At 38.9% G+C, this 9708-nt stretch overlaps 1 pseudogene; it reads left to right on the top strand.

Annotated features, from left to right (window-relative positions):
- Positions 1 to 7852: 7852 nt before the first annotated feature.
- Positions 7853 to 9708, top strand: LOC133799729 (photosystem II D2 protein-like; annotated as a pseudogene).

Below are 9708 nucleotides of genomic sequence, written 5' to 3' on the forward strand. Positions count from 1 at the left end.
CCTCAAAATGGTTGAAACAACCACAACAACAACAACTAGCATTCCAGCAGTAATAATGGTCAGAAGAGACGACATCCTGACAATAAGCAGTCCGACAACGATAAAAGGGCATGAACAAACAATGGAGGTAATAGGCCGGGTTATGTAGAATACCCGCAATGTGCTAAATGCCAAAAGAAACATCCTGATGAGTGCTGCACAAATACTAAGGGATGCTACAACTGTGGTCAGGAAGGGCACCGAAAGAAAAAGTGTCCCTAGCTCAAGCCAGAGGGAAAAAGAGACGACAAGATGGTTCCTGCCAGGGTATTTGCCTTAACCCAAGGATAAGCTGATGCTAGCAGTAAAGTGGTTACAGGTCAGGTTTCTATCCTCAATAATGTATATTCTGTATTATTTGATTCGGGGGCCACTCATTCGTATATCTCGTTAGGAATGATGGGAAAAATTAGACAAACCTTGTGAAAGATTTAGAACTAGGTTTGAAACAGAATTACCTTCGGGTGAAATAGTCCTATCATCACGGGTAGTACGAGGCGTACCGATCAAGATTGAGGACGTAGAATTAGAAGGAGACCTGATAGAACTGGAGATCAAAGACTTCGACGTGATACTAGGAATGGACTAGCTTGCAAAGCATGGCACAACCATCGACTGCAAACGCAAGAAAGTAACGTTCGAGACTTCTGATGGTCAGAGACTATGCTTTATGGGAAATGTTTCAAGTCTACGCACACCGCTTATTTCGTCACTCAAAGCTCAGAAGATGATAGAAAAAGGATGTCAAGCATTCTTAGCCAGCATTACGGATGTGGTAAAAGAAACATCATTAAAAGTTGGAGACGTTCATATCGTAAAGGAATTTCCAGAAGTATTTCCTGACGACTTACCAGGGTTGCCGCTGACTTGGGAAATTGACTTCACAATCGAACTAGTACCGCGCACCAAGCCTATCTCCAAGGCACCATATCGGATGGCACCTACCAAACTCAAGGAGTTAAAGACACAACGACAAGAACTCTTAGACTTGGGATTCATTAGACCGAGCCATTCGCCATAGGGAGCACCGGTTCTATTTGTGAAGAAGAAGGACAGGAGTATGCGGATGTGCATAGATTACCATGAGCTGAATAAGGTAACAATTAAGAACAAGTACCCGTTACCCCAGATTGACGAATTGTTTGATCAATTGCGAGGAGCAATCGTGTTCTCAAAGATTGATTTACGGTCTGGGTATCATCAGCTCAAGGTACGGGAAGAAGACATTCCTAAGACAGCTTTTAGAACTCGTTATGGGCATTACGAGTTTCTAGTCATGTCTTTCGGTCTTACCAATGCTCCAGCCGCATTTATGGACTTAATGAATAGGGTCTTTAAGGACTACTTGGATAAATTTGTCATAGTATTCATCGACGATATCTTGGTGTACTCAAAGGATAAAGTCGAGCATGAGAAACATTTAAGGTTAATCTTGTTGCGACTAAAGGAGCATCAACTATACGCCAAATTCAAGAAATGCGAATTTTGGCTTTCACAGGTAGCATTTCTCGGTCACATAGTATCCAAGGACGGAATTGCTGTAGACCCATCTAAAGTAGAGGATGTGAAGGATTGGCCAAGACCAAAGAATGCATCAGAAGTAAGAAGTTTTCTGGGACTAGCAGGTTATTATTGGAGGTTTGTAGAGGGTTTTTCTAAGATAGCCACTCCACTTACCAACCTGACCCGGAAGTAGCAAAGGTTCAACTGGACAAATAAGTGTGAAGAGAGCTTCCAGTTGCTTAAGGACAAGCTATGCTCAGCACCAGTACTTTGTGTACCGGCACCCAATGACAAATTTGTAGTCTATTGAGATGCGTCGAAGCAAGGATTGGGTTATGTGCTGATGCAAAATGACAAGGTGATAGCCTACGCCTCAAGACAGTTGAAGGAGTATGAGCAACGCTATCCAACACACGATATGGAGTTGGCAGCGATAGTTTTTGCGTTGAAAATCTGGCGCCATTATCTTTATGGAGAACGGTGTGAGATTTATACGGACCATAAAAGCCTAAAGTATTTCTTCACGCAAAAGGAGCTTAACATGAGGCAACATAGGTGGTTAGAACTAGTAAAGGATTATGACTGCGAAATCTTATACCACCCAGGAAAGGCAAACGTAGTTGCTGATGCGTTAAGTAGGAAGAATTATTGAAGTCTAGCAGCATTAGCTGGAATAGAAAAGCTGCTACAGCAGGAGCTGATCAATGCTGGGATAGAAGTAGCCATTGGTAAACTGGCTGACTTGTCCATCCAGTCAAATCTGTTAGAAGATATACGGATTGGGCAAGGGCATGATGACACGTTAGTAGCACATATGGATGCAGTTAGAGAAGGGAAGGCCACAGATTTCTCAATATCAGGATAGGGGTTATTGAGATATGAGGATCGGGTATGCATGCCAAATGATCAAGGGATTAAGATGAAGATTTTAGAAGAAGCACACAATACCCCATACTCAGTTCACCCAGGGTTGACCAAGATGACTCATGATCTTAAAGCAATGTATTGGTGGCCAGGAATGAAGAAGGCTATAGCGGAGTATGTGTCTAAATGTTTGATATGCCAGCGAATGAAAGCAGAACATCAACGGCCTGCATGCTTATTACAACCACTTAGCATTTTAGAATGGAAATGGGACGACATAGCCATGGATTTCGTGATGGGTTTTCCTCGAACGAATAAGCAGCATGACTCGGCTTGGGTAGTAATAGATAAATTAACCAAGTTAGCTCATTTCCTGCCTGTCAAGACTACATATACAACATAACAATACACAGACATATATGTTCAAGAAATAGTAAGACTGCATGGAATCCCTAAGACTATAGTGTCCGATAAAGGGTCGGTGTTTACATCAAGATTTTGGGGAAGCTTGCAGCAAGCCACGGGTACCAAGTTAAGTCTTAGTACGACATTTCATCCTCAAACAGACGGTCAGTCTGAGCGTATCATACAGATTTTAGAAGATATGTTGCGTGCTTGTGTACTTGATTTTGGAGGATCATGGAGTAAGTATTTGCCACTTGATAAAATTTTCCTACAACAATAGCTACTAGTCAACGATTGGGATGGCACCTTATGAGTTTCTTTATGGATGGAGATGTCGATCGCCGTTGCATTGGGACGAAGTAGGAGAAAGGCAACTGCTTGGAACTGAAGCTGTTCGAGAAGCTCAGGATGCAGTTCGCTGATTAGAAAGCGTATGCTCGCTGCTCAGAGCCGACAGAAAAGTTATGCGGATACTAAGCGGCGTGATGTGGAATTCAAGTCGGAGATCAAGTCTTCCTAAGGATATCTCCTATGAAAGGTGTGAAGCGGTTCAGGAAGAAAGTCAAGCTTAGTCCCAGGTTTATAGGTCCTTTTGAGATATTGGACAAAGTGGGAGCAGTTGCATATAGATTAGCCCCACCGCCAGCTCTAGCAGATAGTCACAATGTGTTCCACATCTCGATGTTGCGTAGATATGTGTCAGACCCATCTCACGTCCTCAAGTATGATATGATAGCACTCCAAAAAGACTTGAGTTATGAGGAACAACCAGTTAGCATCCTAGATAGAGGGATGAAGGAATTATGGTCTAAGAGTATTCCAATAGTCAAATCCTATGGAGAAATAGTTTTAAACAGCAGGCAACGTGGGAGTTGGAAGAGGACATGCAAGCTTGGTATCCAGAATTATTTGGTAAGTAAATTCGGGGATGAAATTCTTTGTAGTAGGGGAGAATTGTAGAGTCCCAGAATGTTTACTTAGTTAGCTAGTTAGTAGTAGTTGTAGTATTTTAGATTTTGTGGATTTTGGTTCAAACCGGGACTTAGTTGGAAACTCCTAGCAACAATTATGGATTTTATAAGTTTAACCTATAGTTTAAGAATATTAATTATAACATAAGGTTTGATTAATATTGCTGGTCCTAGATATATTATTTATTATAACCTAAGGTTTAGATAGAGCCAATAAGAATATGACACTTGTCATAAGCATGATTATTAAGGAATTAAGTATTTTAATGATTAAATAAAGAAATAACAGCCTTAGCACCAACCAGAAACTGTTAGGGTGGTATTTTGACTCAGTCAAAGCAGTTATCCAACCTTAATTATGCTGAAAAAGTACAATTACGTGTTTAAAATATTCACGTATGACGATATATCGCAGCTAGGAGCCGATATATCGCTTGACGAAGGATACAGAAAAGACGTTGACGTTGCATGAACGGACGAACGAAGGCTCGGGATTAGGGCAGAGCCAATATATCGCCACATAGGGGCGATATATCGCCCTCAGTAACATTTTTTTTCTTTCTTTTGTTTTAATTTTAAGAATAAACTTAACTACTTAGACCTACCTCTGAACGTTTTGACCGAGTCCTAAGCCTCTGATTGGCGAATATTCAAATATTTTTCAATTATGTTCATTATTTTTATTCAAATCAAATGGGGTTAGTTTCACTCCTTACCTCTATAAATAGGACTTAGTACCCAACCCTTCCTCTCACTCTTCAAGCTGTGATCAGAAACTCCAAGGTGCTAGTGTGACCATAGAGTGATAATACTTGGGTTGGGAAAAAGCTTTGCCATTCTTAAGCTTTATCAAACACTTGGGAAGTGAGGATTAGTGTATTTCGGTATTGAAGTTAGACCAATCCATAAGGTCAACTAAGGTATTCTTATTCTCTAAGTCCAGTTCTTTAAAACTACTTTAGATTTGCTTAGTTCCTTTTCTTCAGATCCTAACTTTTGATATTGGTTTTTGATTAGGTTCTTGAAACTTAAAGATCTTTCTTGGTAAGTTTCTTCTTGAAGCTTTAGTTTCCACATTTATTCTTTACTCTTTAGAAATACTCACCATTCCTATTGTTGGTTTTAGGAGTGTTCCAAGTCTCGCATTTGTTCTCAAATATCCCAGTTTTTGGTAAGGAAAATAGGATAGTTATTATATGCTTATATGATATGATTATGCTATAATATGTTATGTTATGATATGTTATTATGTGTTATGATATATATGTTTTTGGGGCTTATAGTTGCTTAAATAGCAAACCCCAACACTTTTATGTTCTTGGGGCTTATAGTTGCTTAGCTAGAAAACCTCATTGTATTTTGAGGCTTATAGTTTCTTAGCTAGCAAACCCCAATGTTTACCATGTACATGGGTTATAGTTGAGATATATGTTTTGTAGTGTATGTTTTGTTATGATCTTATGTTTACGTTTTATGTTATATATATATGTTAGTAGATTTTCCTTGCTGGGCATTAGGCTCATTCCTTTTTTCTTTTAGTGTGATGTAGGAAACTAGATACAGAGGCAGGAGGATTCTTGGTGGCTTGACTTGTGTATTGAGGATGAATGGAATGAATGGGCTGTGAGTCAATCGAGGATGACGTTATTTTTAGTTTTCTAAAAAAAAAATTATGTTTCTATGTATTTTCCGCACTTAGTTATGTAAACAATTTTATTTAGTTTAAAATTATGTTTTATGTTTTAAACAATGGGTACCCATACCAAAATTCTATTTTACTTTGTATTTTCACAATATTATGTTAACGTTTTAATAAAGTTGTTATTATTTATTATGTATATGTTCTTCAAAGTAATAGCTATGTTTAGTAGTTCTAATGGTCCAAGGTCTTAGAATAGTTGGGTCATTACATCCGAGCCTCGCTGAAAACCTAGTCCCAACGTATCAACAACATCCAGTCATCAAGTTATATTCCATTAAATAACTTTGGGTCATAATTCTAGTCTTCTGGAATTTGAATTCTATCAATCTGGGTGATAAAATCCATCCCGAGCCTTAACTTTTTGATTCCCAAGCCTAAAACCTCCTGAAGCCCAAAAACACACTAAGTGCTGCGGCCTCATGAACCCATGCCGCGACCCACCTCAACCAGAAACCCCCAGGCCCAAAACAGGGCATGCGTGCCGTGACCCATGCTAGGGTGTGCCATGGCCCACCCTTCATCTTGGCCTCCAAACTATTCTAGAGGGCCGCGGTTCAGCAAGAACAATGTCGCGGCCCGTCCCTTCGTACCAAGAAAAATCCTCAATTTTTACCACGAAAACCCAGCCAATTTACCCCAAAATCAACCTAACAATCCAACTCAATCATCACAACAGTACTAGAGTGATCCTAGCAGCAAAACCCAACAGAAACTAACCCCAAAACTCACCCAAATAACCAAGAGAAAATTCTCAACTTAGCTCACATGCACAACCTTAAAACACCAGTAGCAATTCAACACAATTTAACAAGTTAAAAGCTTACCTTAACCTCTGCTTGAATCCACAAAGTGATGCTGAGCTAATCCCCAAGTCTAGGGCCAATATCCTTGCTTAATCTTCACACTTCTCCTTGGTATGGCTTAGAGGAAAAGAGAGAGAGAGAGAGAGAAGAGGTTTTGGGCCGGTTCCTAAATTTTTGAAAGCTTCCTTGGTTTTGTTTTATTTAACTTAAGTTTCTAAGGTTACCTCAAAGGCTCGGGGTATCAAAAACATCCCGAGGGAAAATGGTAAATTTCCCTGATATTCCCTCCTAAACACTCTAACTTCAAATATATCTCCAAATATTGATTTTCATAACCCAATTACCCCATAAAATGTCTAATGCCCGAAATACCCCTCGACTCGCCCTGAGTCGGGTATTCGACCCCGTTGTGACTTTCCAGCTAAACCGCTCCCTAGGAATGTCTTGGATCGTGCATCACAGATATATCACAAATATGTCATAATAATCACATTTATTACATTTATTCCCTCAATGGGCTAAAATTACAAACATGCCCCTAATAACCAAACTGGGCCCACATGCATATTTAATTCACCTAAACATGCATTTCTAATCACATACTCGTCAAAATTCACATATAATAATAGTTCACTTATTGCCCTCCAGGCATGCTAATCAAGGCCCTAAGCCTTATTAGCAAATTTGGGACGCTACAAAGACCATACATTTTCTCCAAGAAAGTCATCAAGCAATCCAAGTATGGAACATTGGAAGACAATTGAGAGAGTTCTAGGGTACCTTAAGAGGACCAAGAAGGTAGGCCTCCAATATTCAAATTTCTTGAAGGTACTTGAAGGATATTGCAATGCAAGTTGGATATCAAGTGTAAGAGATAATCTCTCCACAATTGGAAGGGTGTTTATGCTCGGAGGAGGAGCAATTTCTTAGGGATCCAAGAAACAAACATGTATTTCACACTCAACCATGGAGGCTGAGTTTATAGCTTTAGCGACAAACGGTAAAGAGGCCGTGTGGCTTAGAGATCTTATTTGGATATGTCAATTTCCGTGGATGAGGTATCGATGATCTCGATATATTATGATAGTCAAGCCACACTAGGTAGAGCTTATAATGACATATATAATGGGAAGTCTAGACATATAAGTCTAAGACATGAGTATGTGAAATAATTGATTAAAGGAGGAATCATATTGATCTCATATGTTAAGACAAGTAAGAACTTAGTGGATCCATTTACAAAACTCTTGCGAAGAGGTTAGTATTCAAAAGGGAAGGGACTGAAACTCCTAGAATAATATATTCATCAATGATGGAAACCCAAATCCAAACTTGTATACATCAAGGGAAAGAGTTCAATGGATAAGAACAAGTCATTGAGTGAATAGTTTCAACATTGACAATTTCGTGAGTTCCAATTAAGGATGGAGTGTTGGTTGTTACCGAGTGAGGGTTACGCCTAGGGCTTTTAATGAAGTTCAGTTGTGTGCAACAAGAATCTATAAAGGTAGAAAAGATGTTGTAAGAACTTTACCTATGTGAACTTAGAGGTGGTGTCGCGTCTCATGGTAGTTGGAGTTTCTCCCCGGAAAGTTCATGAAGTGGATGAGCACAAGGCCATGAAAAGTGCTAAGTGTGCACAGTGGGAAAATGATTGGTCAAGTGGAGGTGTGTGAGGTTTTACCGATTCTATCATTGATGAGTACTTGGTTAAATATTCAAGACACTAATGACTATGATAGGGCTTTGTAATGCTTTTACTAGGGTAAAGTTCGAATTGAAAGATACTTTATTTTATGCACCAAACTGTCAAGTTAAACGGACATGATTATATTTAAACAAGTGGGGGAATGTTGAGATTGGTTAAGTATAATGGCTAAATTGTTTACACAATGAGGTGCAAAACACTTAACGATTTTCACTTAAGCTGAAGAGAAAACATGAGATTGTGTAGTAGGCATCTATAATTGAATTTTATGGGTCTAAAGTGATACAATGAGGTATCTATACATTCCCAAATAGTTTGGAGGCATTTGGAGACTTTTTGAGGTCATGCTTGGGGCATTAAAACAGAGGCATCTGTATTACGTCGCCTATGGGAGGCGACGCAACGCCTAGAAGTGCCTGGGAGATAAAACCCCTAGCAGGCGACATATCATCTGGGAGGTCTGTACGAGACAGTACAGTTACGAGACTTAGTTCCAAATGATGTGTTTAAAAGCTCTAATCATATTGGTTAGACTTGATGACGATGCCTACACTATATATAAGGGTTATTAGAGTTGTAAAACCTTGATCACACTTTTCAACTCTCTCTCTCTTTCTAGCTCTCAAAGAACATTCATTTTCTTCAAGAAACGCATCAAGAATTGCTTGACTTGTATGAGTTTCAAGGTAGGTTTAATTCCACTTCTCATTTCACATTGGTGAAGCTTCAAGCAACTAAGAAAAGCACTACTTTCCCTTTGATATTGTACATGGTAAGAGCATCAATAGAATAAGTATGGGTATATTTGTCAAGAAAATTAGTTTATCGCCAAATACGTAATTATGAGATAATTATGGAAAATATATTTATTATTTAATTAATTGTAATTTTCGTAATTATTAAATAATTAAATAAAATAATTAGTCGCACAAGGAGATTTTACTCGTTGGTGTCAATTAGGAGGTCTGTGGACTTTTGTTGCTCTCCACGGCGCTTTCGCACTAATAGGTTTCATGTTACGTCAATTTGAACTTGCTCGATCTGTTCAATTGCGACCTTATAATACAATCTCATTCTCCGGTCCAATTTTTTATTTTTTTTTGTTTCTGTATTCCTGATTTATCTGCTAGGTCAATCTGGTTGGCTCTTTGCGCCGAGTTTTGGTGTAGCAGCTATATTTTGATTCATCCTCTTTTTCCAAAGGTTTCATAATTGGATATTGAACCCATTTCATATGATGGGAGTTACAGGGGTATTGGGTGTTGCTTTGCTATGTGCTATTCATGGTGCTACCATATAAAACTCTTTATTTGAATATGGTGATGGGGCAAATACATTATGTGCTTTTAACCCAACTCAAGCTGGAGAAACTCATTCAATGGTCACCACTAACCGCTTTTGGTCCCAAATATTTGGGGTTTCTTTTCCAATAAATTTTGGTTACATTTTCTTATGTTATTTGTACCAGTAACCAATTTATGGATGAGTGCTCTTGGAGTAGTCGGTCTAGCTTTGAATCTATGTGTGTATGACTTCATTTCTCAGGAAATCTGTGCAGCGAAAGATCCTAAATTTGAGACTTTCTACACCAAAAATATTCTCTTAAACGAGGGTATTCGTGCTTCGATGGCAGCTCAAGATCAGCCTCATGAAAATCTTATATTCCCTGAGGAGATTCTACCTCGTGGAAACGCTCTTTAATGGAACTTTAGC

Source organism: Humulus lupulus, chromosome 9 (assembly GCF_963169125.1).
Source record: "Humulus lupulus chromosome 9, drHumLupu1.1, whole genome shotgun sequence".
Taxonomy (NCBI): Eukaryota; Viridiplantae; Streptophyta; class Magnoliopsida; order Rosales; family Cannabaceae; genus Humulus; species Humulus lupulus.